This window comes from Eulemur rufifrons, chromosome 5 (genome assembly GCF_041146395.1).
Source record: "Eulemur rufifrons isolate Redbay chromosome 5, OSU_ERuf_1, whole genome shotgun sequence".
Classification (NCBI taxonomy): domain Eukaryota; kingdom Metazoa; phylum Chordata; class Mammalia; order Primates; family Lemuridae; genus Eulemur; species Eulemur rufifrons.
Genome location: NC_090987.1, coordinates 18,585,444 through 18,601,911, shown reverse-complemented (window position 1 = coordinate 18,601,911; position 16,468 = coordinate 18,585,444).

Below are 16,468 nucleotides of genomic sequence, written 5' to 3'. Positions count from 1 at the left end.
GGGGGTACAAGTGATTTTTGTTACATGATTGCATTGTATCATGCTGAAGTCAGGGCTTTTGATGTGCCCATCATCAGAATAATGTACGTTGTACATGATAAGTAGATTTTTTATCCCTCACCCCCTCACATCCTCCTCCTTTTTAGTTTCAAATATCCATTATACCACTTTATAACCATATATACCACTCATTTAGCTCCCACTTACAAATGAGAACATGTGATACTTTTCCATTCTTGAGATACTTCACTTAGGATAATGTTCTCTAGTTCCATCCAAGTTGCGGCAAAAGACATTATTTCATTCCTTTTTATGGCTAAGTAGTAGTCCATGGGGTGTGTGTGTGTGTGTGTGTGTGTGGATTGTGTGGATACACACACACACACACACACACACACACCATTTTCTTCATCCACTCATCAGTTGATGGGCACTTAGGTTTGGATGCTTTGGTAATTTTTGTCATTCAACCTGAAAAATCTTTTCAATTTCATCTTAATTTTGTCATCCACCCAAGGACCGTTGAGCAACAGGTTGTTCACTTTCTATGACTTTGTGTAGATTTAAGAGTTCATCTTGGAATTGATTCCTGTTCCATGTATAGAGCACTTTTAAGCATCTCCTGTAGGGCAGGTCTATTGGTGACAAATTCCCTTACTATTTTTTTTGGAAAAGACTCTATTTCCCCTTCATTTATGAAACTTACTTTGCAGGATTCAGAATTCTAGGCTGGCAGTTATTCTGCTTAGGAAGACTAAAAATGGGACCCCAGTCCTTCTGGCTTGTAAAGTCTCTTCTGAGAAGACTTGATGGGTTTTCCTTGTCAGTAACATTACTTTTGTCTGGCAGCTTGTAGGATATTCTCCTTCATTTTGACTTTGGCCAGACTGATGACTATATGGCTTGGTAATGTCCTATTTGCTATGCATCTTCCAGGTGTTCAATGACCATCTTGAATCTTGATATCTAAATTTCTAGTGATACCAGGGAAGCTTTCCTCCATTATTTCTTCATATAGGTTTTTCATGCTTTTTGCTTTCTCCTCTTCTCTCTCAGGGATACCTGTGATTCTTACATTAGCTCATTTTGCATAGTCCCATATTTCTTGCAGTGATTGTTTATTCTTCTTTATTTTTTTCCTACATTTTTTGATGGACTGGGTTAATTTGAAAGCCTTGGCTTCAAGCTCTGAAATTCTTTCTCCTGCTTGGTCTAGTCTGTTGTTAAAACTTTCACTATATTTTGAAATTCCCTAAATGACTCTTTCATTTCTTTAAGTTCTGTTATATCTTTTTGTATGTTGTCTATCTTTTTAGTGAATATTTCATTCATGTCCTGAAATTTTTTTTTGTTTCTTTGTGTTGGTTTTCAACTGTCTCATCAATCCCATTTATCTTATTTGTTGTCCATATTCTGAATTTCATATCTGATATTTTGACCATTTCCTTTTGGTTGGAGTCTGTTGTTGGCAAACTATTGTGATTCTTTGGGGATTTCAAAACAGCTCGTTTTTTCATGTTACCAGAGTTCTTATGCTGGTTCCTTCTCATCTGAAACTTCTTTTAACTCAAGACAGATAAATTTGCAGTGCATTTGTTTTCCTCTTATAGCAACTGTCTTCCTCAGTGAAGAGAGGGACAAGTCCCTGGATAGAGGATTTGAGTACTACCCTGACAAATTGACCCAGCAGGAGATGGGAAGATGCACTGTGAGCATTTAACATTGTTGTTTTCCTGTGTCTCACGTCTCACTGTTCCCCTGTGGTTGTCATGGGTGGTCTGCATGCTGTAGAGTGAGCGACTGCCCCTCTGAGTTCTGTAAGCTTCTGTGATTGTCAAATGTCCCCTGCAGGGGCATAAGCACCACCCCACTCACATCCTTGGATGACAGTGATTGTTAGTCCATACTGACTTGAATGCTGCCCCAACCATGATCATGGGTAGCTGCCTTTGTCTGGGTATGGAGGCTTGAACTCCACTGCACCTATGTCAGCATATGGCAACAACTGTTGGCTTGTGCTAGTTTGAGAGCCACCCTGCCCATTCTGTGGGTGGCTATGTTTTTCAGCCCATGGTGGCTTGAGCGTTTGCTCTGCCTAGGTCCCCCAGCTGCAGTGGTGGCACTTGGCTCTTGCCCACAGGACGCATGAGCCTGCCCAGTCTCTCTGCTCCCTCCCCAGTCCTGCAGGGGGAATGGGGAGGCAGTAGCAATGGATCTGACCCCAGGTAAATGCAGTTTTCTGAGTCCAGGGTCTCAAAATGGCACCAGTCACAGTGCCCAGGGTTCACAAGCCAGTGGCTTCCTTTTGTGCCCTCTCTCTAGACAAATGCCACTGCACAGCCTCCAGTGAGCTCCATAATTCAGTCTGATGGCTTGCCATGGTGGAGGGATCCTCCTGCAGCTTGGACAGCAATGTCCATAGGGAAGTGTGAGCTCCTGGGATTCTCTCCTCTGTCTCTTCCCCACATCCAGGTGCCTGCCCTGTGTCACAAGGGGGTATTTTTAGCTAATTAAGGGTGTTGTGTTCCAAGTGATCAGAAGTATGGTAATGTGTGTCTGGTAAACATTAGATGTGTAAATTAATTAACACTGAAGAATACTAGGACTTAAGGTAGAGGGAAAAGGCATTGCTAATTGGTGAGAAGAGGGGGAAAGTGTAAATCAAATTTCATGTCTAAGGTCATTATTCAGAAGGATTTCATAGTTACCAATTTTATACAGCCCTGTGCTAATAGGGATCTTCTGAACAGTTTCAGTTAGTTGATAGAGCATTTTGATAGCTTCTGGATGGAAGCTAATATTGTTCTCCCTAATGCCATTAATTTAGAAAACTTGTTGCAATGTCTATGTGGGCTACTATATATACATAATTGTGTTAGATATGCTCTGTAGCTGAGGATTATGATGCTAACAGCAAAAATAATATAACAAATTTCATTTTTATTATCCAGATCTTCCAATTCTTGGCTGAGTAGCTTGAATCCCTTAGTTCTATACACAGCACCAGTCAGAGGAGAGGAAAAGACAGCTGATTCATAGAAGTACGGTTAGGGGATCCTGTTACAGAAGAAAAAGTCTGTGTGACCCAGCATCAATAATGTGCTGCCTATTTGGGGATGTCTAGGGCACATTAGGTCTTTTAAATCAGATTGACATAATTGGACAATTTAGGTAATTATCTGAAGCTTTAGGTTAAAATAATTTCCCTTTCTCAAAATTCTGGGCATTTTATTTAAAAACCAGACACAATGAACAATGTGGGGGTTAGAGGTACTGATACCCCATGTAGTCAAAAATCTGCATATAACCTTCAATTCCCCAAAACTGTACTAATAGCCTACTGTTTATTTAGAAGCCTTACTGATAACAGTCAATTAACACATATTTTATATGTTACAGGTATTCTTACAATAAGCTCAAGAGAAGAAAATGCTATTAAGAAAATCATAAAAAAGTGTTGGGGAGAATCCCATCCTTCTCTATATTGGAGAATAGTTTACGCAGGATAGGCACCAGTTCTTCTTTGTAGGTATGGTAAAATTCAGGTGTGAACCCATCTGGTCCAGGGCTTTTCTTTTTGGGAAGGTTTTTTATTGCTGTTTCGATTTCAGATCTAGATATCAGTCTATTCAGGAATTCTATTTCTTCCTGGTTGAGCCTGGAAAGGCTGTGTGTTTCTAAGAATTTGTCCATTTCCTCCAGGTTTTCTAGTTTGTATGCATAAAGATTTTTGTAGAATTCATAGATTATATCATGTATCTCTGTGGCATCAGTCGTGATTACTCCTTTCATGTTCCTGATGGAGGTTATAAGAGTTTTTTCTTTTCTGCTCTTGGTTAGTCTAGCCAGAGGTGTTCAATTTTGTTTATTTTTTCAAAGAACCAACTTTTTGTTTTATTAATCTCCCTTATGGTTTGATTGTTGTCCTTTTCATTTAGTTCTGATTTAATCTTAATAATTTCTCTCCTTCTGCTGGGTTTGGGGTCGGTCTGTTCTTCCTTCTCCAGCTCTTTGAGTCTATTCATTAGATTGTCTATTTGTAAGTTTTCTGTCTTTTTGGTATAGGCATTTATGGAAATAAATTTTCCTCTCAGGACTGCTTTAACTGTGTACCACAGATTTTGATAAGTTGTATCTCCTTTGTCATTTAATTCAAAGAATCTTTTGATTTCTGACTTGATTTATAAAATGATTGTTCAGGAGAAGGTTATTTAGCTTCCATGACTTTGAGTAGAAATGAGGATTTCTGTTAGGGTTCATTGTTACTTTTATTCCACTGTGATCTGAGAAGATGCATGGTATAATTTCTATATTTTTAAATTTTTTAAGACATGCTTTATGTCCTAGGATATGGTCAATCTTGGAGAATGTCCCATGAGCTGATGAGAAGAAAGTATGTTCAGTGGTTTTTGGGTAGAATGTCCTGTAGATGTCAGTCAGGCCCATTTGTTCTAGCATTCTATTTAAGTCCATTATTTCTTTGTTTATTTTTTGTTGGGAGGATCTGTCCTGAACTGTCAGCGGTGTGTTAAAATCTCCAGCTACTAAAGTGTTGTTATCTATCATTTGGTTGAGATCAAGTAGGGTTTGCTTTATGAATCTGGGTGCACCTAGGTTGGGTGCATATATATTAAGTATAGTTATGTCTTCTTGTTGAATTGTACCCTTCACCAGTATATAGTAACCATCTTTGTCTTTCATTACTTTTGTTGATTTAAAAACTAAGTTATCGGAGATTAAAACCGCCACGCCAGCTTTCTTTTGGGTTCCATTTGCTTGAAATATTGATTTCCACCCTTTTATTTTCAGTCTAAATGCATCCTTGTAGGTTAGATGAGTTTCCTGAAGACAGCAGATATTTGGCTTATATTTTTTTATCCATTGGGCCAGTCTATGTCTCTTGAGTGGAGAATTCAATCCATTCACATTTAATGAGAGAACTGAGAAGTGAGACAGATTTCTGTTCATCTTGTTGGGTTGAATTTCATTGATCTGTTTTCCCTCTTGAGCCATTATGATAACTGGGTTTTTATCTTTATCTCTTGATTAGTTTTACATTCGTGGGTCCTTCTTGTGCTGGACCATGTGTAACTCTGTTTTGAGTACTTCTTGGAGAGCTGGTCTTGTCTTGGTGAATTCTCTGAGTTTTTGTTTATCTGAGAATGTCTTAATTTCACCTTCATATATAAAACTGAGCTTATCTGGGTACAGGATTCTAGGCTGGGCATTATTCTGTTTCAGAAGAGTGAGAATGGGGCCCCAATCTCTTCTTGCTTGTAAGGTTTCAGCTGAGAAATCTGGCATGATTCGGATGGACTTTCCTTTGTATGTTACTTGTTTCTTTCTCCTTACAGCTCGAAGAAGGGCCTCTTTAGTGGATATTTTGGTCAGTCTGATAACTACATGACGTGATGTCTTCCTATTTGGTATGAATCTCCCAGGGGTTCTTTGAGCTTCTTGAACCTGTATATCTAGAGATTTGGCAAGGCCTGGGAAATTTTCCTCAATTATATCTTCAAATAGTTTATCCAACCCTTGCTTATTGTCTTCTTCACCCTCAGGAATGCCGATAACTCTCACGTTAGGCCTCTTCACATAATCCCACATTTCTTATAGACTCTGGTCTTTTCTCTTGTTTCTTTGCTCTATCTCTGTGACTGACTTATTTAATTGGAAAGTGTTATCTTCGATCTCTGAGATTCTTTCTTCTGTTTGATCTACCCTGATCTTGAGACTTTCCACTGTGTTTTGTAGCTCCCTGAATAAATTCTTCATTTCCAGGAGTTCAGTTTGATTTTTCTTCAATAATTCAATTTCTCTGGATATCCACATGTAGAAGACTAAAACAGGACACACAGCTCTCACCTCTCCCAAAAATCAAATCACAGTGGTTAACAGACTTAAACCTTAGGTTGGAAACTATTAGAATTCTAGAAGAAAACGTAGGAAAGACTCTTATAGACATTGGCCTAGGCAAAGAATTTATGAAGAAGACCCCTAAGGCAATCACGGCAACAACAAAAACAAATAAATGGGACCTGATCAAATTAAAAAGCTTCTGCACAGCCAAAGAAACAGTCACGAGAGTAAACAGACAACCTACAGAATGGGAAAAAATTTTTGCATACTACACATCAGATAAAGCACTGATAACAAGAATCTATTTAGAACTCAGGAAAATCAGTAAGAAAAAATCGAACAACCCTATCAAAAAGTGGGCAAAGGACATGAATAGAAATTTTTCAAAAGAAGATATAAAATTGGCTAGCAAACATATGAAAAAGTGTTCAACATCTCTAATCATCAGGGAAATGCAAATCAAAACCAAAATGAGATATCACTTAACTCCAGTGAGAATGGCCTTTATCAAAAACTCCCAAAACTATACATGTTGGCATGGATGTGGAGAGACAGGTAAACTCATACACTGCTGGTGGAACTGTAAACTAGTGCAACCCCTGTGGAAAGCAATGTGGAGATACCTTAAACAGATTCAAGTAGACCTACCATTTGATCCAGCAATCCCATTATTGGGCATCTACCCAGAAGAACAAAAGTCATTCTATAAAAAAGACACCTGCACCCGAATGTTTATAGAAGCACAATTCACAATCACAAAGATGTGGAAACAACCCAAATGCCCATCGATTCATGAATGAATTAGCAAAATGTGGTATATGAATACCATGGAATATTACTCAGCTATTAGAAATAATGGCGATATGGCATCTCTTTGGTTCTCCTGGAGAGAGCTGGAACCCATTCTATTAAGTGAAGTATCCCAAGAATGGAAAAATAAGCACCACATGTACTCACCAGCAAACTGGTTTCCCTGAGTGCACATTTGGGAATAACACCAATTGGGTATTGGACAGAGGTCGGGGCTGGGTGGAAGGGATGGGTGTATACCTACTTGATGAGTGAGATGCGCACTGCCTGGGGAATGGACACACTTGAAGCTCATACTCGGGGGGATGGGGAGGCATGGGCAATGTATATAGCCTGAACTTTTGTACCCCCACAATGAGCTGAAAAACAAAAAATAAACAAAAAAAAAAAGTAAGTCAAAAAAAAAAAGAAAGAAAGAAAATCATAAGGAAAAGATATTTACTATTGATTAAGTGGAAGTAGATCATTATAAAGGTCTTCCTCCTTCACATTGAGTAGGCTGAGGAGGAGGAAGAGGAGGGGTTGGTTTTGCTGTATCAAGGTGGCAGAGGTGAAAGAAAATCCACATGTAGGCTGGACGCGGTGGCTCACGCCTATAATCCTAGCACTCTGGGAGGCCGAGTAGGGTAGATCGTTTGAGCTCAGGAGTTTGAGACCAGTCTGAACAAGAGGGAGACCCCGTCTGTACTAAAAAGAAAAAGAAATTACATGGACAACTAAAAATATGTATAGAAAAAATTAGCTGGGCATGGTGGCACATGCCTGTAGTCCCAGCTACTCGGGAGGCTGAGGCAGAAGGATTGCTTAAGCCCAGGAGTTTGAGGTTGCTGTGAGTGAGGCTGATCCCACAGCACTCTAGCCTGGGCAACAGAGTGAGACTCTGTCTCAAAAAAAAAAAAAAAAAGAAAGAAAGAAAGAAAGAAACAAAATCCACATGTAAATAGATCCATGTAGTTTATTTAAACCTGTGTTATTCAAGAGTCAACTATGCGTGTGTATATAAAATATACATAATATATATTTCTGGTTGGATACAGCTAAGGAATAGGCAAAGGTTGTTGCCCAAAAGATGAAGAATTAACTGAATTTTAACTGGGAACCTTCTGAGCCACTAGGTTTTTTGTTCTTTTTTTAGGATGTACTCCATAATTATTGCATGCATATCATAAGGGTACCTGGAACCTATGGGTGTGAGATAGGGATTCTTTTCATCTCTCTGAGACCCTGGCTTCATTGAGGTATTTTGTTGTGGGAGGAACCTGGAATGGTTGTGTTGATGGCAGCTCTCCTCAGAAACAGCATTCCCTGAGTTCTGCAGGAGATAGCTCTACAGATTGTAGATAGAGCAGATGGGACCTTGGCTTCCTCCCATGCACAAGGACTCCAGGCATTTTATAGACAGGAACTATGTGCAGTGGGAAAAACAGAGCATTAGGCAGATTTATCACTGTTTAGCTGTGTGATATTATAAAGTCATTTAATCAATCTGGGCATTTTTCCCCTTGGCTGTTTAAAAAAAAAAATACCTAGATTAGGTGGTCTGGAAAGGAGACTTTCATCTCCAACTGCTAATATCTAATTTAAGTCAGCATGGTGGTTCATTCCATCCCAGCACATACCTACACCAACATCTATTTACTTTTTACATTCACTTTCATGGGATTGTCACTTTTGTAATGGAGCATGAGTTGAGTTTTGGTGGAAAGAAGGAAAGATAAAAGTGTAGGGATTCCTCCCTCCCTTCACAAGACCAGGTCCCTCTAGTGGGCTTTGAAGAATGAATTACAGTAATATAATAAGAATGAGCTGTTGCTATTTGTTAAGGGCTGAATTGTGATCACTTTTCCCAAATTCATGTGTTGAAGTCCCAACCCCTAGGACCCCAGAACGTGACCATATTTGAAGATAAATTCTTTAAAGAGGCGATCCAGTTAAAATGAGGCCATTAAGGTGGGTCCTTAATTTAATATGATTGGTGTTCATAAAAAAAGAAGAGATACCAGAGGGTCATGCACACAGGGAAAAGACCACATGAAGACAGAGAGGGCAGCCATCTGCAACCCAAGGAGAGAGTCCTCAGAAGAAACCAAACCTGCTGACACCTTGATCTTGGATTTCTAGCCTCTAGAACTCTGAGAAAATAAATGTCTGTTGTTTAAGCTACTCCAGTCTGTACTATTCTGTTAGGGTAGCTTTAGCAGACTAACACGCTATTGGTTCAAGAGAGCTGTTGTGTGATGCTCTTGGCTCAGCAGAGCAGCTGCAGGGTACAGGGTGGGAAAGGCAGCCCTAATCCCTGACTCCCATAGCACCTGGGGCCTTCTAGAGACAGCATTGCTTACCTGGGCATGGGCATTCTTGTTATCATGACCATGTGCCATAGCTTATCACCTCACCTCAAGGAGCTTAGCAGGAAGCAGCCAGCACAGACAAGTGGGAGCCACAGATGGAGTGGGAGAATGAGGCAAGAGACTGGTAAAGAGACACATATTATAGGGGGACTCCATAAATATCTGGCAGCCCTTTAATAGAGAGTGATGTTCTGCTCTCAGTAGGGTGTTGGCTGTTAAGCCAATAGGCATTTGGGTTATGTAAGTGTTACAAGAAACTGATTCTTTAATATATTTCTTTAATATATTTCCTGATCATATAAGCCCATATTTGGAAAAGCTTACATAATCCCTTAGAAGGTGTCACCCCTTCTTTTGGTTACTAAGGTTTCCTCCCAAGTCCAAATGTAACAATATTTCCAAATGATTGATCTTCAAACTATCATAATCTGTTCACATAGCATAATTGTTCTGCACTTAAACCAAATCTCATATGCTCTAATGATTGGATCTTTTCATTCCCTTTAATTTATAAGCAAAATTGATTCTTTAGATCAATATTCCCAGGGGCACAGGATCTGGGCTTCTGGTAGAGTCTGAGTGGTCCTGCCTGAATGTTAATTGTTGCTTCTGATGTCTTCTGGAGCAGAGATGCTGTTCTCATTTTTGGAGCCAAACTCTGGCTACATGTCAAAATCTATAGCAAAACACTGGAGCTATTTTTCTCCGGACCCCAAATACAAGGAGATTAATCATATATGTCTCCTTTACTACCTTTCAAGAGAGGTTTTAATTTTAAACAGCTGCATGTTCACTTACCTTTTGAAGGCCACAGAGCATGTCAAAGGATGATGGAAAGGTTTGAAAAAGCCTGTGGAAATGCTTTATGCGTAGAACTGTCCATACTCTTATTAATTCTCTTTACTTAGGTTATCAATGGTAAAACAAATTGGAAAATAGAGTCAGTTACTGAGAGCAGCAGTTTTCAAAGAATGGTCTCCAGAGCAGTAGAAGCAGCAGCAGTACCTGAGAACTTTTTAGAAATTTAAGTCCACCCCAGACCTACTGAATCTGAAACTCTGAAACCTACTGAATCTGCAATCTGTGTTTTGAGAAGCTCCCTAGATGATTCTCATTTAGTTTGAGAACCATTGCTCTTGACATCTCAGCCGCAAGGCTATAGTAACTAAAACAGCATGGTGCTGGCACAGGAATAGAGACATAGACCTTTGAAACAGGACTGAGAATCCAGAGATGAAACCATCCACATGTGGTAATCTAATCTTTGATAAAGAAGACAAAAAAATACACTGGGGTAAAGAATCTCTTTTCAATAAATGGTGCTGGGAAAACTGGATAGCTACATGCAGAAGATTGAAACTGGATCACCACCTCTCACCTCTCACAAAAATCAATTCAAGATGGGTAACAGACTTAAACCTAAGGCATGAAATCTTAAGAATTCTAGAAGAAGATGTTGGGAAGACCATTTCAGACATTGGCCTAGGCAAAGAATTTTTGACGAAGACCCTCAAAGCAATCACAGCAGCAACAAAAATAAATAAGTGGGATCTGATCAAATTAAAAAGCTTTTGCACAGCCAAGGAAACTATCATTAGAATGAATAGACAGCCTACAAAATGGGAGAAAATATTTGCTCTCTAAACAACCGATAAAGGGCTGATAAAAAGAATCTATCTAGAACGTAAAAAAATCAACAAGAAAAAATCAAACAACCTCATCAATAAATGGGCAAAGGAAATATTTTCTTGAAATTTATGAGAAATCATTTCCATGGTCATTTCTTCCCCTTTCCTAAGCCTTACCCACCTACAAAAGATTCAGATTATCATATCCTGTCTCCTCATAAGATTTCTCAAAAACTCTTAGATTCTTTCAAATGAACTTAGAATATTTACTCATACCACTACAGTTCTTCAACTACCTCCATCAATTCTAATTATCAAAAGAATTCAGAATGTACACCACTTAAGTTCAGCAATTAAATACTTTTTGTGCGTGTGAGGTTTTTTATCTAATTTTGTTTGATGTCCACAACCCCTACCAATCGGTTTGACCACCTAAAGACTTTCCATGACAATGATAGTGCAGTAAGCTCACTTTATGATGTTAATAGATTATTGGGAACTTTAAGCAAAACAATGTACATCAAACAGGTCTTTGAATAACATGATTTCATTCAACATTGTTTTGCTATACCATTGATGAGGAAAATTGGCTTTGTTATATCTTTTTGCTTAATGTCACAGTTTCCAAGGGTAAAGTCTTTATGTGAATTAAAGGCTAACATTTAAAAACTAAATATGTAATAAGCATTATGAAAGAAAAATCAGGAAGTCTATTATTGTACAATGTGAAGTTCAGGGAAACTTTTCTATCAAGACTGAAAACTCAAACTAAAACTTAAAGATGCTGAAAAATGCTTGAAAAATTAAAAGTAAAAAAGTATGCATCTAGAAAAAGATACCATAAAGTCAATATTATATATCTGGTAGGAAAATATAACATAGATGTAAGAGAGTGGGCCAGTTTCTTTAATATATAAAAAACTCTTACAAATTTCCAAGAAGAAAAGATAATTCAGGAAGAAATTATATATAAGCAAAGAATATAAATAGACAATTTATGAGCAAAAATTAATGTGACCAATAAACATGTAAAAATATGCTTATATTGATGAAGATTTAGGTAAATGCCAAATAATGTAACAATGAAGTATTTTATATTGGACTGAGAAAAACTAAAAGGTACTGTAGCACCTACTGTTGGTAGGGATGTTAGCCTTTACTTCACATAAAAACGTTACCCTGGTGGCTCCTTTTTTGTTTTCTTCTGGATGGATGACTAGCTGTGGCAGATTCAGTTATGAAATAGCAGACCCTTTTCTCACCAACTTCATACTGATGATTTTGACACATACTTAACATATTGTGATCTAATTCTGGATTCTCTGTTCTTTTCAAGTATCTGTTTAATTTTTTTTTATCAGAAAGGCAAGTTCCCCTTCATGTTTCTTCTCTTACCCTTCATAGCTTTCTTGTCTCCTCTCAGGCATTTGTTCTTTCACACTATTGGTTTTCTAATTGGAATTGAGTTAACTATCTACTAAATTTGGAAGGGTTTCTCAACTTGGGCACTACTGATGGATGTTTTGGGCCACATAGTTTTTTGTTGTAGAGGCCTTTCTTGTGCATTGTAGGATGTTTAGCAGCATCCCTGGCCTGGCCTCTATCCACTAAGTGCTGGGAGCGTTCCTCCCATCTGTGCTCCCAGTTGGACAACCAAAAGACATTGCCAAATGTCCTCTGCTCGGGGAGATCCACCCCCACCCCTGGTTGAGATCTGCTGTTTTATAACTTTCAGAACCTCAGCTGCCCCACTCTAGGCCTGAGGGTTCTACACGTAAGTTGTTCTGGATATTGGCTGGGGACAAATTCATCTGGATCAAATGTACCTAGGGTGACCAACCGTCTGCCGTGTCCTGACTGAATGGATTCCTGTGATGTGAGATTTCCAGTTCTAAAACCAGGGAACTCTTGGGGAAACCGAGATGAGTTGGTTGCCCTGGATGTATCTCATAAATTCTGCTGTTACACCTAGAGACTTGACCAAAGAGAACAGTACAGTAAAGTTCACTCTGCTGCCAATTCAGTTCTCATTTTTCTCTCTCAGCTTCCCCAAGCAACACTGCCTCATCTAAGTACATTCTGAACTCAGAATTATGAAGTTATATTAAAAATCCTTAGATGTATCTGAGAATCACACTCACATGCCCCTACACAGCTATAAAGCCTATCCTGTACCCTTTAGATGTAATCATATCTATATATTAAAATATTCTGTATCATTGTTTCTTCTACTCTTAATCTGTCTTCAATCTCAAAATACTTTTCTGGATCATTTATTGTTACATTAGTCTTCCCCCCGCCCCAGGTATTATTTTTTCGGATGGAATAACTGGTGGATAAAATATTTTAAGTTTTTGCTTATCTTTTGAAAAACTTCATTTTATCCTGATAGGTGAATGGTAACTTAGCTAGATAGAGAATTCTTGAGTTTTAGTTCTTTTTGTCTCGTGATTCCTTTTCTCACATGATCTTTAAGCTTCTAGGGCTGTGGTCCCCGACCCCTGGGCTGCAGACTGGTACCTGTTCGTGGCCTATTAGGAACTGGGCCGCACCACCACCAGAGCTCTGCTGCCCCCCTACCCTGGTGCGTGGAAAAATTGTCTTCCATGAAACTGATCCCTGGTGCCAAAAAGGTTGGGGACTGCTGTTCCAGGGTTGCATACTAGCAGAAAGATGCCGGTTTGATTCCTTTTGATTTGTGCTTATGCTTTTTTTTTTTTCTTTGTTTTATTTATTTAAAACAATGAGCATATATTACTCTTCCATGTCTATTATCTCTTTTTTGCTACTACAAAGTCTTAATGTTGTCATGGTGGAGAGACAAGAGTATTGGGGGATGAAAAGAACTGCCTCCCACCTTCTTTAGCCTAAGGTTAAATATGCATTTCCTACAAATATTTTTGTCTGGTTTTAAGGAATTATATATTTTAAAAAAAACCCCACCCATTTGGCATTTTTCTAGGGGCTCTCAGAATCCATTCTGCATTTCAGCTGTTCCAGCCCCTCCCCAGAGGAGGCAGGCATGGGGCAGGGGGAAGGTGGGGCCAGTGGAGGTCTGGGATGTCTTCCTGTCACCCATCTCTGATTATGACAGTTTGAAGAACACGGGGAGCTCTGCTTGTGGTCTCCAGCCTCTCTAGGGCCGGGATACCATCTGGATGGTATCTTCATGCGAATGTGACATGTAGAAGCACCATTCAGGAAATTCATTCTGGGTCTAGCATCTGAGCCTCTTTGGTGTATGTTCATTAAATGCAGAAGGGATTTCTCCTCTCTCAGAGCTGAGCTTTTCTTCCTCTCCATCAAAGCAATTTTAAAAATCATGTTTTATAATAACCCCTTCAGAGGAAACTAGAGAGAGGGAAAGAAGTCAGGCAAAAACCCTTTAAAACCCCTGTGACCTCACTGCTAGAAATGGAGGGGAAACAAGTCAATTATGACACTTGCTGAATATTAGGATCCATCGAGAATGCATGGAGGGCTTTTATTTAATGCTCTGGGGTCCCCTATTTTCAGATGAGTGGCTTTGAAGATGGGCTTATCCCATAACTTCCTGTTCCTATGCTACCTCTGCCATGAAGCTTCTTAGCAGGAAATGGTTTCTCCCTGCTCTGAATCCTAAGAAAAGATTAGATCACTCATGACACTCAAACTGTCTTGAGTATTGAGTTATTTTTGTTCGCATCTTCTTTTTTGTTCTAGGAGGTCATTGTTACAGGCAGAGGCTGTCTTATCCGTGTTTGTATTCTCTGCAGCCTTTATTCCAGGCTCTGAAGCACAATAGGTGTTCAATACTGACAAAGAGATAGATGGTGACTAAAACAGACTTGAGTCTGCCTATTTGATTTTTATGTTTTTATGGGGGGCTGGTGGGGGGAGCAACTCTCTTCATCTGTTTGTAAATGTTAGCTGTAAGTCTATGTTCCATTCCATTGCTATGTGCCTTCAAGTCATCTATAGTTTTTCTTTTACTAATTTACTTTGGTCCTTATTTAAATCCAGATCAGAAAGATCTTGCATTAAATAAGCCTCCAGGGTGTCAATAAACATCAGGTAGCTATAAAGTATCTTCTAGTCATTAATTTGCTTTCTGAAAGTCTTCCAATTTCTTCCTCCTCTCTCCTTCTCTTACCCTTCCTACCCCTCCCCTTTCTAAGTCACCCCTTTTTGTCCACTCTCGTATACAAATACACACTCTGTGTTTTGTTTGTGGACAGATATTGACATTGTGTTTCATTTCTGTTGTGACTTTCCTTAGGTTTTATATTTGTGAACATTATGGATATTCTTCCACTGGTAAGAAAAACATCTTAATAGGATATAGATTTTAACGTGGACACAGAGACTGGGAGAGAATTGGGATTTTATAAGATTCCACTATATCACAGGGCTTTGAATATACATCTGTGAGATATGACAGAAAACATTGACTAGAGTATTAGTCTTTAGCCTCTTCTTATTTTCAAAGTATTTCCAAAAATCCTTTATTCTGATCTACATTTAAAAGCAAATAAAAAACATTTACAAGTTCTAATAATTTCCACTGAGATTATTCCCTTACTTACAGGACTTAAGTTTCTGATCTTACATTGAGATGGAGTCTACATAGTGATGGGTTTTCTTCATCAGCAACTCTCAGGAAATGGCAATGAAATGCACAGGGAGTTGGGAGGATTATGGATCTATGAACAACAGGACTTCAATTACTAGATGTTTGTATTTCCTGTTGGTTAGTGCAACTCTCTTGGTTGCAAGAGAAACCAGCTCCAACTAGCTAAGATACAGAAAGGATCCTACTAGATTTTCTGTACCAAATCATATTATCGGAAGAGCAAATGTATAGTCATGCCTCTGTGCAACTGGATATGGGTCTCCCTTCTCTCTATACAGACTGTCTTCATTCACAGAGCTGGAGATGTGGCCGCCAGCAGGTCTAATGACCCTACACTTCCCACTTTAGTCTCCACAGAGAGATTGAATGTCAATTTCTTAGGCCATGGCTGGGGGTTGGGGACCACAGGTTTAGACCATTCTTTCCTTCTCCAGCAATAATCTTCTGGGTGTGACCCAGACACAGAATAATCTTTAGTCTAATATTTTGAAATTTGATTGCTAATGTGGGGACTTTCTTATGTGCCTACAAGTTGTGGTAGAGAACTCCTCTAAAACTGATACTTGATTTGGAAATTCTTTTCCTTAATTTTCTAGATTTTTTTGAACACTGACAACCTAGGCAACATTTAGGTCATTTTTCCTTCAATTCTCACCTTTCCTATGTCAAACCATCACAGGGATTTTTATATATTTGCTTTATGGTAACTTAAACAAAACTTGGATTTTTCTTCTTATGACCAAGTTTCAATGCCTTGCTATGTAACTGGGGTGCAAATGCCATTTCATTAACGTTGTTATTATTTCAAACAGTGGCAGGTGACTTGCAGTTGACCAATATTATAGGGAAAGATGAGAATGTGATTAATATAAAAAATTTGTTATGATGTATCTTTTGTTTTCCCTATTCATCCTATTCAAATGATACTATGATTTTTTAAAAATTAGTAGGTCTCTATAACACACTTGGAGCATACACATGTTCCCCTATTTGTGTCTATAAAGAAATTATAATGTGTACAAGGTCTGTTTGGAAAGTATCCAGCCATTGTTAATATAACAAGAGCAGTTTGCACTACATCCATGTAAACTGGCAGCCAAGGAGTGTGGACTGGTATGTGCATGCGTGAACAATGACAATGTCACTGCACTAGTCAATGGGGTACCAGACACTGTTGAGTGAGCATGTGTACTGTGTGACTGTCACAT